The 15,616-nt window shown below is 54.1% G+C and overlaps 1 protein-coding gene across 11 annotated transcripts in view; it reads left to right on the forward strand.

Annotated features, from left to right (window-relative positions):
* The first annotated feature begins 3,337 nt into the window (after positions 1-3,337).
* MAP4 (microtubule associated protein 4) overlaps positions 3,338-15,616 on the forward strand; it is a 205,132-nt gene continuing 192,853 nt past the window's right edge. For 6 of the 11 annotated variants that reach the window (XM_063924570.1, XM_063924572.1, XM_063924568.1 and 3 more), the window contains exon 1: positions 3,340-3,466. The gene's annotated coding sequence lies outside the window, so the exon portion shown is untranslated. Of the gene's footprint in view, positions 3,467-15,616 lie in introns of all 11 variants that reach the window. The other 5 variants (XM_063924564.1, XM_063924566.1, XM_063924567.1 and 2 more) reach the window with 2 other exon arrangements.

Below are 15,616 nucleotides of genomic sequence, written 5' to 3' on the forward strand. Positions count from 1 at the left end.
CAGGATATCCTTTTTGTAGTACGGTGCCCAGAATTGTACACAGTATTCAAGGTGTGGCCTCACTAGTGATTTATATAACGGGAGTATAATACTCTCGTCCCTAGCATCAATACCCCGTTTTATGCATGCTCATATCTTATTAGCCTTCTTTGCTGCAGTCCTACTTTGGGTACTACTGCGTAGCTTGCTATCTATGAGGACACCTAAGTCCTTTTCCAGTACAGAATCCCCTAAAATAAGAGTCAAAGGACAATGCCGGGAGTGTCATAGGGTATATATGCTACAAGAGGCACAGGACAGTGCTGGGAGTGTGAAAGGATATGTCCCTATATTCTTTAACCCTCGATGTGATGGCCTCTCAGACGTCTGTGAGTGTAAACCTTTAGCCACAAGGAACATGCACAACACAAGCAGTAAAGATTCACACTGTTTATTGTTCGTTTAACAAAAGTATATAAAAGAAAGGATTTAGGGCGTGTATATCCCAAGTCAATAACTAATTGGACAGAACACAAAAAGGGGCTAACATAACATGATTGGCTAGGAACTGCCGCAGTGGAAGGATATGCATATATGGGCAAGTTTGTATTTCAAATAGGGAGGTTGTTCACACGGTATAAGAAAAAGATAAGAGACAAGGACAGTAGCAAGGAATGTGCTGGAACATTAAGTTCTATAACACAAGCAATTCTATGACATTGAAGCAGAGACGAGCTTTAACCCTTTCAATCCCCTCTTAGAATCAGTATTGTTATACTATATGATTCTTGCAAAGCTTACGTCTTTCTGCACACCAATGGCGCAATTTTTAGCCTGAGCGGGAGTTGCAGTAATTGTTGGGCATTTTAAGAAGGGTTAATCGTTGAGTTAATGATGTTCCGTGTTTACCCTTTTCATCTAAGGCTTCAGCGGGCTTATAGCCCCATGGGGTACCTGTGTTCCAGGCAGCCGCGGACCATGAGCTGCAATCATTTCCCCAGTTATGGCCTGTAACGCAAATATAGGGTACCTCGGGGCTTAGGTTGTCTGTGGTGTCAGCGCGGATCTGGTAGTCAACAGACTTTTGGACAGCAGCTAGTTGGGGGAATTGGAAATAATCTAGTATGTAGGTTGCGGTGTATGTGGTGGAAGAGTTATACCATAGTGTCAGTTTCCCTTATTCTGAGTTATATCAACCTCAGTCATTGAGAGGGGAAAATGGGCCAGTAGGGCTATCAAGATAGTCCCCAGGGTAAAGATAGGGGGCAGGTTCTTCATCGTTTTCTGTTCTTCTGTCTTCGCTAGGTGGGAGGTCAGGGCTGTCTGCCCCGGTTCGTACCTCACTGGAATCACTTGCTTCCCTCTCTAGGTCTGGTCTAGGAACCTTTTTTACTCGGGATGCATGGATCCAGGTAAGACTTTCCTCTGTCAGGACTGCTGTTCGGGTAACTGCTACGACCTCTGTCTCTGGACCATAGGTGAAGTCTCCTGGGCTCTTGTTCCTGGGGAGCACCTTCACCACGACTCTGTCTCTGACTTTAAAGGGGTGTGTAGGTTCCTGTGGATTCAAAGGGTTTTTACAAACAACCTCATGTTCAATTTCATTCAGTTTTGTTATCAGGGACCTGACATACTCTTCTCTTATAAATTCTAGATCTCCTTCCTGTATCATCAACGGTTTCTTAGCCCAGGGTGTGGGGAAGGGTCTACCCATTAGTATTTCAAAGGGTTCAAAGGGTGAGTATCCTAGAGTTTTCTGTGGGGTCATTCTGATTTCTGCTAGGATAATGGGAAGGACCTGCTTCCACTTGTGGAAGGTACCTCCTGTGGCCTTCCTTAGTTTGTCTTTGAGGGTCCTATTCATTCTTCCTACGACCCCTGAACTCTGCAGGTGGTACGGGATGTGAAACTTCCACTCCACCTGCAGAGCTTTTACTAAGGCCTGTGTGATTTTGGCTGTAAAGGCTGAGCCTTTATCACTATTTATTTGCAGGGGGCACCCCCATCTAGGGATGATTTTCTGTGTTAGGATTCTTGCTACTGTCTTGGCATCCTCTGACTTAGTTAGGAATACTTCTGGCCAGCGAGAGAACATATCTACAATGACCAGGGCATATTCTTGTTTACCTGTACCAGGGATATGGGTAAAATCAATTTGTAAGTGTGTAAAAGGGGTGGTGGGGTATTCAAGATGCTGGTGTTTAGCTTTATTAGGGTTGTTCCTGAGGCAAGTGATGCATCTGCTAACATACTGGTCCACAAGTGATTTGGCATAGGGTAAATATACTATGAGGAGCACTGGGAATGCCGGGAGTGTCATAGGGTATATATGCTACAAGAGGCACAGGGCAGTGCTGGGAGTGGCATAGGGTAAATATACTATGAGGAGCACTGGGAATGCCGGGAGTGTCATAGGGTATATATGCTACAAGAGGCACAGGACAGTGCTGGGAGTGGCATAGGGTAAATATACTATGAGGAGCACTGGGAATGCCGGGAGTGTCATAGGGTATATATGCTACAAGAGGCACAGGACAGTGCTGGGAGAGGTATAGGGTAAATATACTATGAGGAGCACTGGGAATGCTGGGAGTGTCGCAGAGTATATGTGTGTATAAATACATATAAGAGGCACAGGACAGTGCTGGGAGTGGCACATGATAATACTTGCAGCATAACAGGGTAAATAAGTTATATAAACACAATATGGGGCACAGGACTGAGGACAATGCTGGGACTGTCACATGCTATGCGGGACACTGCTGCTGAGAGAGAGGGTAGTACCACAGTCAGACACAGAGTATATATACTGAGGGGCGCAAGGTATGCTGGGAATTAATTATTAACCACTGCAGCAGCTACCACGCCCTTTAGATACAATCTCATTGGCTGTACGTCTGTCGCTCATTGCCGCACCTCAGCGATGATTGGATGGCTAGAACTTAGTTTGTAAACGATCTGCTCAGACGTCGAATGACAGCACATACTACCCCCTCAGCCAAGCCAGGCCAGCCCCGGTCACTGCCCCGCTCCATCCATCCGGCGGACTCCCGCCTGACACTCTATATAAAGGGGCCAGACAGAACCCCCGATCCAACCGCCGCCGCTCCCTTCTGAAGGCGCCATCATACTGAATGCTGATTGGCTGCAGCCTCCTGTCAGTTAACCGCCTTACTTCAAGTCCCGCCTCTTTCCCAGCTGCTGCATCCAGAGCCTTCCTCGTTTGTTGATTGGACCTTGGGTATACCCTGTTCTGCGCATAGTCCCGCCCACAGGCACTTCCTTCATCGCCATTGGTGGGACGCCCGGCCCGGCTTTTGCATGCGGCACGTGATTGGCCGCGGGCGCTGTCTGTCAGTGAATGTGGGGGGAGTGGCCGGCCTGGTTTGGAGTGTGCTGGCTGTAGCGGCAGCGGCCGTGCGAGGAACCGAGATTTACCGCAATCACTTCCGTCTCTTTCCCGACCGAGGAGGCGCCGGGTGCACGGGTAAGCCACCGAGAGGGGGGAGAAGTTACCGGTCCTGTAATGTGCGGCCACGCAGGCTGGGGACGGGTCAGCACCTCCCTCACTGCAGGGTTTTCTGTCTGTGCTCCCCTCCGCCTCTATACTGGGCTCACTGCCCCGCTTCTCAGCCGCCACTGTGCTCACTGCCCCCACCCCCAGCCTCCACTGTGCTCACTGCCCCCCTTCCCAGCCTCCACTGTGCTCACTGCCCTCCCCCATCCTCCCACGGCCCCCCCCCAGCCTCCACACTGTGCTGACTGCCCCCCCCCCAGCCTCCACACTGTGCTGACTGCCCCCCCCCCAGCCTCCACACTGTGCTGACTGCCCCCCCCCCCAGCCTCCACACTGTGTTGACTGCCCCCCCAGCCTCCACACTGTGCTGACTGCCCCCCCAGCCTCCACACTGTGCTGACTGCCCCCCCAGCCTCCACACTGTGCTGACTGCCCCCCCCAGCCTCCACACTGCGCTCAGTGCCCCCCCCAGCCTCCACACTGCGCTCAGTGCCCCCCCCAGCCTCCACACTGCGCTCAGTGCCCCCCCAGCCTCCACACTGCGCTCAGTGCCCCCCCCAGCCTCCACACTGCGCTCAGTGCCCCCCCCAGCCTCCACACTGCGCTCAGTGCCCCCCCCAGCCTCCACACTGCGCTCAGTGCCCCCCCAGCCTCCACACTGCGCTCAGTGCCCCCCCCAGCCTCCACACTGCGCTCAGTGCCCCCCCCAGCCTCCACACTGCGCTCAGTGCCCCCCCCCCCAGCCTCCACACTGCGCTCAGTGCCCCCCCAGCCTCCACACTGCGCTCAGTGCCCCCCCCAGTTTCCACACTGCGCTCAGTGCCCCCCCCCGTTTCCACACTGCGCTCAGTGCCCCCCCCCCCCAGTTTCCACACTGCGCTCAGTGCCCTTCCCCCCAGTTTCCACACTGCGCTCAGTGCCCTTCCCCCCAGTTTCCACACTGCGCTCAGTGCCCCCCCCCCCAGTTTCCACACTGCGCTCAGTGCCCCCCCCCCCCGTTTCCACACTGCGCTCAGTGCCCCCCCCCCCCAGTTTCCACACTGCGCTCAGTGCCCCCCCCCCAGTTTCCACACTGCGCTCAGTGCCCCCCCCCAGTTTCCACACTGCGCTCAGTGCCCCCCCCCCAGTTTCCACACTGCGCTCAGTGCCCCCCCCCAGTTTCCACACTGCGCTCAGTGCGCCCCCCCCCCAGCCTCCCCCCAGCCTCCACACTGCGCTCAGTGCCCCCCCCAGCCTCCACACTGCGCTCAGTGCCCCCCCAGCCTCCACACTGCGCTCAGTGCGCCCCCCCCCCCAGCCTCCACACTGCGCTCAGTGCCCCCCCCAGCCTCCACACTGCGCTCAGTGCCCCCCCCCAGCCTCCACACTGCACTCAGTGCCCCCCCCCCCCCCGCCTCCACACTGCACTCAGTGCCCCCCCCCCGCCTCCACACTGCGCTCAGTGCCCCCCCCCAGCCTCCACACTGCGCTCAGTGCCCCCCCCCCAGCCTCCACACTGCGCTCAGTGCCCCCCCCCAGCCTCCACACTGCGCTCAGTGCCCCCCCCCAGCCTCCACACTGCGCTCAGTGCCCCCCCAGCCTCCACACTGCGCTCAGTGCCCCCCCAGCCTCCACACTGCGCTCAGTGCCCCCCCAGCCTCCACACTGCGCTCAGTGCCCCCCCCCAGCCTCCACACTGCGCTCAGTGCCCCCCCCCAGCCTCCACACTGCGCTCAGTGCCCCCCCCCCCCCCAGCCTCCACACTGCGCTCAGTGCCCCCCCCCCCCAGCCTCCACACTGCGCTCAGTGCCCCCCCCAGCCTCCACACTGCGCTCAGTGCCCCCCCCCCCCAGCCTCCACACTGCGCTCAGTGCCCCCCCCCCCCCCAGCCTCCACACTGCGCTCAGTGCCCCCCCAGCCTCCACACTGCGCTCAGTGCCCCCCCAGCCTCTACACTGGGCTCACTGCCCCCCCTCCCAGCCTCTACACTGGGCTCACTGCCCCCCCTCCCAGCCTCTACACTGGGCTCACTGCCCCCCCTCCCAGCCTCTACACTGGGCTCACTGCCCCCCCTCCCAGCCTCTACACTGGGCTCACTGCCCCCCCTCCCAGCCTCTACACTGGGCTCACTGCCCCCCCTCCCAGCCTCTACACTGGGCTCACTGCCCCCCCTCCCAGCCTCTACACTGGGCTCACTGCCCCCCCTCCCAGCCTCTACACTGGGCTCACTGCCCCCCCTCCCAGCCTCTACACTGGGCTCACTGCCCCCCCTCCCAGCCTCTACACTGGGCTCACTGCCCCCCCCTCCCAGCCTCTACACTGGGCTCACTGCCCCCCCCTCCCAGCCTCTACACTGGGCTCACTGCCCCCCCTCCCAGCCTCTACACTGGGCTCACTGCCCCCCCTCCCAGCCTCTACACTGGGCTCACTGCCCCCCCTCCCAGCCTCTACACTGGGCTCACTGCCCCCCCTCCCAGCCTCTACACTGGGCTCACTGCCCCCCCTCCCAGCCTCTACACTGGGCTCACTGCCCCCCCTCCCAGCCTCTACACTGGGCTCACTGCCCCCCCTCCCAGCCTCTACACTGGGCTCACTGCCCCCCCTCCCAGCCTCTACACTGGGCTCACTGCCCCCCCTCCCAGCCTCTACACTGGGCTCACTGCCCCCCCTCCCAGCCTCTACACTGGGCTCACTGCCCCCCCTCCCAGCCTCTACACTGGGCTCACTGCCCCCCCTCCCAGCCTCTACACTGGGCTCACTGCCCCCCCTCCCAGCCTCTACACTGGGCTCACTGCCCCCCCTCCCAGCCTCTACACTGGGCTCACTGCCCCCCCTCCCAGCCTCTACACTGGGCTCACTGCCCCCCCTCCCAGCCTCTACACTGGGCTCACTGCCCCCCCTCCCAGCCTCTACACTGGGCTCACTGCCCCCCCTCTCCCTCCCAGCCTCCATACTGGGCTCACTGCCCCCTCCCAGCCTCCACACTAGGCTCACTGCCCCCTCCCAGCCTCCACACTAGGCTCACTGCCCCCCCTCCCAGCCTCCACACTGGGTTCACTGCCCCCCCCCTTCCTTAGCCTCCACACTAGGCTCACTGCCCGTTCTCCCCTCAGCCTCCGTGCAGTCACTGCCTGCCCGTTCTCCCCTCAGCCTCCGTGCTGTGTCACTGCCTGCCCGTTCTCCCCTCAGCCTCCGTGCTGTGTCACTGCCTGCCCGTTCTCCCCTCAGCCTCCGTGCTGTGTCACTGCCTGCCCGTTCTCCCCTCAGCCTCCGTGCTGTGTCACTGCCTGCCCGTTCTCCCCTCAGCCTCCGTGCTGTGTCACTGCCTGCCCGTTCTCCCCTCAGCCTCCGTGCTGTGTCACTGCCTGCCCGTTCTCCCCTCAGCCTCCGTGCTGTGTCACTGCCTGCCCGTTCTCCCCTCAGCCTCCGTGCTGTCACTGCCTGCCCGTTCTCCCCTCAGCCTCCGTGCTGTCACTGCCTGCCCGTTCTCCCCTCAGCCTCCGTGCTGTGTCACTGCCTGCCCGTTCTCCCCTCAGCCTCCGTGCTGTCACTGCCTGCCCGTTCTCCCCTCAGCCTCCGTGCTGTCACTGCCTGCCCGTCCGTTCTCCCCTCAGCCTCCGTGCTGTGTCACTGCCTGCCCGCCCGTTCTCGCCTCAGCCTCCGTGCTGTGTCACTGCCTGCCCGTTCTCCCCTCAGCCTTCGTGCTGTGTCACTGCCTGCCCGTTCTCCCCTCAGCCTCCGTGCTGTGTCACTGCCTGCCCGTTCTCCCCTCAGCCTCCGTGCTGTCACTGCCTGCCCGTTCTCCCCTCAGCCTCCCTGCTGTGTCACTGCCTGCCCGTTCTCCCCTCAGCCTCCATGCTGTGTCACTAACTGACCCCTGTCTCAGCTCTGTATACCGTTACTGCTCCCCCCGCTTCAGCCTCTATGCTGTCACCGACTGCACCCCCCCACCCCAGCCACCATACCCTACTTGTCCCTGGTGAGGGCTATTCCCCACGCTGCATGTCCTGTTACACTTCTTCGGTGCAGGGAGGACAGGAGTGCTGTGTAATGACACTGGAAGATGTGACTGGCTCTGTGGAGGGACCACCGCAGTAATATCATTATTACCAGTTGCTTATGTTGCGCCACCATATTCCGTTACGCTTTCCAATTGGGAACAAACAATAATAAAACAAGACTGTGTAATAACAGACGTGGAGGTAGGAGGGCCCTGCTCGCAGGTTACAGTGTAAGAATGAAGCTGGATAATAACAGACATAGAGGTAGGAGGACCCTGCTCGCAGGTTACAGTGTAAGAATGAAGCTGGGTAATAACAGACGTGAAGGTAGGAGGGCCCTGCTCGCAGGCTCACAGTGTAAGAATGAAGCTGGGTAATAACAGACGTGGAGGTAGGAGGGCCCTGCTCACAGGTTACAGTGTAAGAATGAAGCTGGATAATAACAGACGTAGAGGTAGGAGGAGGGCCCTGCTCGCAGGCTCACAGTGTAAGAATGAAGCTGGATAATAACAGATGTAGAGGTAGGAGGGCCCTGCTCGCAGGCTCACAGTGTAAGAATGAAGCTGGGTAATAACAGACGTGGAGGTAGGAGGGCCCTGCTCACAGGTTACAGTGTAAGAATGAAGCTGGATAATAACAGACGTAGAGGTAGGAGGAGGGCCCTGCTCGCAGGCTCACAGTGTAAGAATGAAGCTGGATAATAACAGATGTAGAGGTAGGAGGGCCCTGCTCGCAGGCTCACAGTGTAAGAATGAAGCTGGGTAATAACAGACGTGGAGGTAGGAGGGCCCTGCTCGCAGGTTACAGTGTAAGAATGAAGCTGGGTAATAACAGACGTGGAGGTAGGAGGGCCCTGCTCGCAGGTTAGTGTAAGAATGAAGCTGGGTAATAACAGACGTAGAGGTAGGAGGGCTCTGCTCGCAGGCTCACAGTGTAAGAATGAAGCTGGGTAATTACAGACGTAGAGGTAGGAGGGCCCTGCTCACAGTGTAAGAATGAAGCTGGATAATAACAGACGTGGAGGTAGGAGGGCCCTGCTCGCAGGTTACAGTGTAAGAATGAAGCTGGATAGTAACAGACGTGGAGGTAGGAGGGCCCTGCTCGCAGGTTACAGTGTAAGAATGAAGCTGGGTAATAACAGACGTGGAGGTAGGATGGCCCTGCTCGCAGGTTACAGTGTAAGAATGAAGCTGGATAATAACAGACGTGGAGGTAGGAGGGCCCTGCTCGCAGGTTACAGTGTAAGAATGAAGCTGGATAATAACAGTCGTGGAGGTAGGAGGGCCCTGCTCACAGTGTAAGAATGAAGCTGGATAATAACAGACGTGGAGGTAGGAGGGCCCTGCTCGCAGGTTACAGTGTAAGAATGAAGCTGGATAATAACAGACGTGGAGGTAGGAGGGCCCTGCTCACAGTGTAAGAATGAAGCTGGATAATAACAGACGTGGAGGTAGGAGGGCCCTGCTCGCAGGTTACAGTGTAAGAATGAAGCTGGGTAATAACAGACGTGGAGGTAGGAGGGCCCTGCTCGCAGGTTACAGTGTAAGAATGAAGCTGGATAATAACAGACGTGGAGGTAGGAGGGCCCTGCTCGCAGGTTACAGTGTAAGAATGAAGCTGGGTAATAACAGATGTGGAGGTAGGAGGGCCCTGCTCGCAGGTTACAGTGTGAGAATGAAGCTGGATAATAACAGACGTGGAGGTAGGAGGGCCCTGCTCGCAGGTTACAGTGTGAGAATGAAGCTGGATAATAACAGACGTGGAGGTAGGAGGGCCCTGCTCGCAGGTTACAGTGTGAGAATGAAGCTGGATAATAACAGACGTGGAGGTAGGAGGGCCCTGCTCGCAGGTTACAGTGTGAGAATGACGCTGTGTCTGCTGAATGGAGTGCCATGAAACAGTTACTGCTGCACAGATAGTGTGTGACTAAGCCAGGAGGTGATGTCACTGGTATTAATGCACGCCGTCATACTATTGGCTGGAGACCAGTTTGGGAAGGGTGAGGTTATTCAGTAATGCTGCAGTTTGTGTGTGTGTGTAATGTGGGGCCCCATTCAGCTTACCAGGGGCCCCCAGCTCTGATGACTAGATTTCCGCATGAAGCTGGTACCCTCTAATTAGAAGCACTGCACTGAAAAGCGACGTCTCCTCTCCTACATCCTCACGTCTGTTCCTCGTACTCTAGTCTGATTGTAAGCTCTTGTGAGTGTGACGCTTTACGTATGACTGGCTGGGAAGTGAGCTCAAATCGGTGTTGTTCATTTGACTGAATATTAAATCCTCATCAGTGGTAGTCAGCCTGTGGCAGTCTAGCTGCTGTGGAACTACACATCCCAGCACGGATTTGCTGTTAGGGCATGTTAAAACTGGCAAATCGTGCTGGGACGTCTAGATCCGCAGCAGCTAGAGTGCCACATGTAGACTAGCCCGGCCCTATGTGTTATGTAAGTGGAGACGTATTCTATTGCACATACGTGTTGCACCAGTTGTGTGACCCGTGTGTACAGATCACTCAGCAATGTGGTTGGCCAGGTGTAATAATGTTTAGTGCCGTCGTCCTCATTGACTCACTGCGTGTTAATCATTAAATACTCACGCTTAGATCGGTGTGTGTATATAAGCTCATTATAAAGCCTGTGTACCTTGTGTGCTGTCAGGGAGCTGGATAATTATACGGTGACCTAGCACTGGAATTCATAGGCCACCCAAGTAACATCGTATTTATTTTTCTCTATCGTCCTAGTGGATGCTGGGGTTCCTGAAAGGACCATGGGGAATAGCGGCTCCGCAGGAGACAGGGCACAAAAAGTAAAGCTTTAGGATCAGGTGGTGTGCACTGGCTCCTCCCCCTATGACCCTCCTCCAAGCCAGTTAGATTTTTGTGCCCGGCCGAGAAGGGTGCAATCTAGGTGGCTCTCCTAAAGAGCTGCTTAGAAAAGTTTAGCTTAGGTTTTTTATTTTACAGTGAGTCCTGCTGGCAACAGGATCACTGCAACGAGGGACTTAGGGGAGAAGAAGTGAACTCACCTGCGTGCAGGATGGATTGGCTTCTTGGCTACTGGACATCAGCTCCAGAGGGACGATCACAGGTACAGCCTGGATGGTCACCGGAGCCTTGCCGCCGGCCCCCTTGCAGATGCTGAAGTAAGAAGAGGTCCAGAATCGGCGGCAGAAGACTCCTCAGTCTTCTAAAGGTAGCGCACAGCACTGCAGCTGTGCGCCATTTTCCTCTCAGCACACTTCACACGGCAGTCACTGAGGGTGCAGGGCGCTGGGAGGGGGGCGCCCTGGGAGGCAAATGAAAACCTATTTTGGCTAAAAATACCTCACATATAGCCTCCGGAGGCTATATGGAGATATTTAACCCCTGCCAGAATCCGTTAAAAGCGGGAGACGAGGCCGCCGAAAAAGGGGCGGGGCCTATCTCCTCAGCACACAGCGCCATTTTCCCTCACAGAAAGGCTGGAGGGAAGGCTCCCAGGCTCTCCCCTGCACTGCACTACAGAAACAGGGTTAAAACAGAGAGGGGGGGCACTAATTTGGCGTTAGAAATATATAAAACAGATGCTATAAGGGAAAACACTTATATAAGGTTGTCCCTATATAATTATAGCGTTTTTGGTGTGTGCTGGCAAACTCTCCCTCTGTCTCTCCAAAGGGCTAGTGGGTCCTGTCCTCTATCAGAGCATTCCCTGTGTGTGTGCTGTGTGTCGGTACGTGTGTGTCGACATGTATGAGGACGATGTTGGTGAGGAGGCGGAGCAATTGCCTGTAATGGTGATGTCACTCTCTAGGGAGTCGACACCGGAATGGATGGCTTATTTAGGAAATTACGTGATAATGTCAACACGCTGCAAGGTCGGTTGACGACATGAGACGGCCGACAAACAATTAGTACCGGTCCAGACGTCTCAAAAACACCGTCAGGGGTTTTTAAAACGCCCGTTTACTTTAGTCGGTCGACACAGACACAGACAGGGACACTGAATCCAGTGTCGACGGTGAATAAACAAACGTATTCCTTATTAGGGCCACACGTTAAAGGCAATGAAGGAGGTGTTACATATTTCTGATACTACAAGTACCACAAAAGAGGGTATTATGTGGGATGTGAAAAAACTACAGTAGTTTTTCCTGAATCAGATAAATTAAATAAAGTGTGTGATGATGCGTGGGTTCCCCCTGATAGAAAATTATGGGTGGTATACCCTTTCCCGCCAGAAGTTAGGGCGCGTTGGGAAACACCCCTTAGGGTGGATAAGGCGCTCACACGCTTATCAAAACAAGTGGCGGTACCGTCTATAGATAGGGCCGTCCTCAAGGACCAGCTGACAGGAGGCTGGGAAATATCATAAAAGTATATACACACATACTGGTGTTATACTGCGACCAGCGATCGCCTCAGCCTGGATGTGCAGAGCTGGGGTGGCTTGGTCGGATTCCCTGACTAAAAATATTGATACCCTTGACAGGGACAGTATTTTATTGACTATAGAGCATTTAAAGGATGCATTTCTATATATGCGAGATGCACAGAGGGATATTTGCACTCTGGCATCAAGAGTAAATGCGATGTCCATATCTGCCAGAAGATGTTATGGACACGACAGTGGTCAGGTGATGCAGATTCCAAACGGCAAAAAGGTGTATTGCCGTATAAAGGAAGAGGAGTTTTTTGGGGTCGGTCCATCGGACCTGGTGGCCACGGCAACTGCTGGAAAATCCACCGTTTTTACCCTAAGTCATATCTCTGCAGAAAAAGACACCGTCTTTTCAACCTCAGTCTTTTCGTCCCTATAAGATCATATCTGCCCAGGGATAGAGGAAAGGGAAGAAGACTGCAGCAGGCAGCCTATTCCCAGGAACAGAAGCGCTCCACCGCTTCTGACAAGTTCTCAGCATGGCGCTGAGACCGTACAGGACCCCTGGATCCTACAAGTAGTATCCCAGGGGTACAGATTGGAATGTAGAGACGTTTCCTCTTCGCAGGCTCCTGAAGTCTGCTTTACCAAGGTCTCCCTCCGACAAGGAGGCAGTATGGGAAAAAATTCACAAGCTGTATTCCCAGCAGGTGATAATTAAATTACCCCTCCTACTACAAGGAAAAGGGGTATTATTCCACACTATATTGTGGTACTGAAGCCAGAAGGCTAGGTGAGACTTATTCTAAAAAATTTTTTTGAACACTTACAAAGGTTCAAATCAAGATGGAGTCACTCAGAGCAGTGATAACGAACCAGGAAGAAGGGGACTATATAGTGTCCGGGGACATCAGGGATGCTTACCTCTATGTCCCAAATTTGCCCTTCTCACTAAGGGTACCTCAGGTTCGTGGTGCAGAACTGTCACTATCAGTTTTAGACGCTGCCGTTTGGATTGTCCACGGCACCCCGGGTCTTTACCAAGGTAATGGCCGAAATGATGATTCTTCTTCGAAGAAAAGGCGTCTTAATTATCCCTTACTTGGACGATCTCCTGATAAGGGCATAGTCCAGGGAACAGTTGGAGGTCGGAGTAGCACTATCTCGGATACTGCTACAACAGCACGGGTGGATTCTAAATATTCCAAAATCGCAGCTGATCCCGACGACACGTCTGCTGTGCCTAGGGATGATTCTGGACACAGTCCAGAAAAAGGTGTTTCTCCCGGAAGAGAAAGCCAGGGAGTTATCCGAGCTAGTCAGGAACCTCCTAAAAACAGTGCATCATTGCACAAGGGTCCTGGTAAAAATGGTGGCTTCCTACGAAGCAATTCCATTCGGCAGATTTCACGCAAGAACTTTTCAGTGGGATCTGCTGGAAAAATGGTCCGGATCGCATCTTCAGATGCATCAGCGGATAACCCTATATCCAAGGACAAGGGTGTCTCTCCTGTGGTGGTTATAGAGTGCCCATCTTCTAGAGGGCCGCAGATTTGGCATTCAGGATTGGATGCTGGTGACCACGGAGCCCAGCCCGAGAGGCTGGGGAGCAGTCACACAAGGAAAAAATTTCCAGGGAGTGTGATCAAGTCTGGAGACTTTTCTCCACATAAATATACTGGAGCTAAGGGTAAATTTATAATACTCTAAGCTTAGCAAGACCTCTGCTTCAAGGTCAGCCGGTATTGATCCAGTGGGAAAAACATCACGGCAGTCGCCCACGTAAACAGACAGGGCGACACAAGAAGCAGGAGGGCAATGGCAAAAACTGCAAAGACTTTTCGCTGGGCGGAAAATCATGTGATAGCACTGTCAGCAGTGTTTCATCCCGGGAATGGAAACTGGGAAGCAGACTTCCTCAGCAGGCACGACCTCCACCCGGGAGAGTGGAAACTTCATCGGGAAGTTTTTTCCACATGATTGTAAACCGTTGGGAAATACCAAAGGTGGACATGATGGCGTCCCGTCTGAACAAAAAACGGGACAGGTATTGCGCCAGGTCAAGAGACCCTCAGGCAATAGCTGTGGACGTTCTGGTAACACCGTGGGTGTACCAGTCGGTGTATGTGTTCCCTCCTCTGCTTCTCATACCTAAGGTGCTGAGAATTATAAGACGTAGAGGAGTAAGAACTATACTCATGGCTCCGGATTGGCCAAGAAGGACTTGGTACCCGGAACTTCAAGAGATGCTTACAGAGGTTTTATGGCCTCTGCCGCTAAGAAGGGACTTGCTTCAGCAAGTACCATGTCTGTTCCAAGACTTACCGCAGCTGCGTTTGTCGGCATGGCGGTGGAACGCCGGATCCTAAGGGAAAAAGGCATTCCGGAAGAGGTCATTCCTACCCTGGTCAAAGCCAGAAAGGAGGTGACCGCACAACATTATCACCACATATGGCGAAAATATGTTGCGTGGTGTGAGGCCAGGAAGGCCCCACAAAGAAATTTCAACTCGGTCGTTTCCTGCATTTCCTGAAAACAGGAGTGTCTATGGGCCTCAAATTGGGGTCCATTAAGGTTCAAATTTCGGCCCTGTCGATTTTCTTCCAGAAAGAATTGGCTTCAGTTCCTGAAGTCCAGAATTTTGTCAAGGGAGTATTGCATATACAACCCCCTTTTGTGCCTCCAGTGGCACTGTGGGATCTCAACGTAGTTCTGGGATTCCTCAAATCACATTGGTTTAAAACCAGTCAAATCTGTGGATTTGAAGCATCTCACATGAAAAGTGACCATGATCTTGGCCCTGGCCTGGACCAGGCGAGTGTCAAATTGGTGGTTTTTTCTCAAAAAAGCCCATATCTGTTTGTCCATTCGGACAGGGCAGAGCTGCGGACTCGTCCCCAGTTCTCTCCCTAAGGTGGTGTCAGTGTTTCACCTGAACCAGCTTATTGTGGTGCCTTGCACCTACTAGGGACTTGGAGGACTCCAAGTTGCTAGATGTTGTCAGGGCCCTGAAAATATGTTCCAGGACGGCTGGAGTCAGGAAAACTGACTTGCTGTTATCCTGTATGCACCCAACAAACTGGGTGCTTTTGCTTCTAAGCAGACTATTGCTAGTTGGATGTGTAATACAATTCAGCTTGCACATTCTGTGGCAGGCCTGCCACAGCCAAAATATGTAAATGCCCATTCCACAAGGAAGGTGGGCTCATCTTGGGCGGCTGCCCGAGGGGTCTCGGCTTTTACAACTTTGCCGAGCGGTTATTTAGTCAGGGGCAAACACGTTTGTAAAATCCTACAAATTTGATACCCTGGCTAAGGAGGAACTGGAGTTCTCTCATTCGGTGCTGCAGAGTCATCCGCACTCTCCCGCCCGTTTGGGAGCTCTGGTATTATCCCCATGGTCCTTTCAGGAACCCCAGCATCCACTAGGACGATAGAGAAAATAAGAATTTACTTACCGATAATTCTATTTCTCGGAGTCCGTAGTGGATGCTGGGCGCCCATCCCAAGTGCGGATTATCTGCAATACTTGTACATAGTTACAAAAATCGGGTTATTATTGTTGTGAGCCCTCTTTTCAGAGGCTCCGCTGTTATCATACTGTTAACTGGGTTCAGATCACAGGTTGTACAGTGTGATTGGTGTGGCTGGTATGAGTCTTACCCGGGATTCAAAATCCTTCCTTATTATGTACGCTCGTCCGGGCACAGTATCTAACTGGCTTGGAGGAGGGTCATAGGGGGAGGAGCCAGTGCACACCACCTGATCCTAAAGCTTTA

The sequence above is a fragment of the Pseudophryne corroboree genome, chromosome 5 (genome assembly GCF_028390025.1).
Source record: "Pseudophryne corroboree isolate aPseCor3 chromosome 5, aPseCor3.hap2, whole genome shotgun sequence".
Taxonomy (NCBI): Eukaryota; Metazoa; Chordata; class Amphibia; order Anura; family Myobatrachidae; genus Pseudophryne; species Pseudophryne corroboree.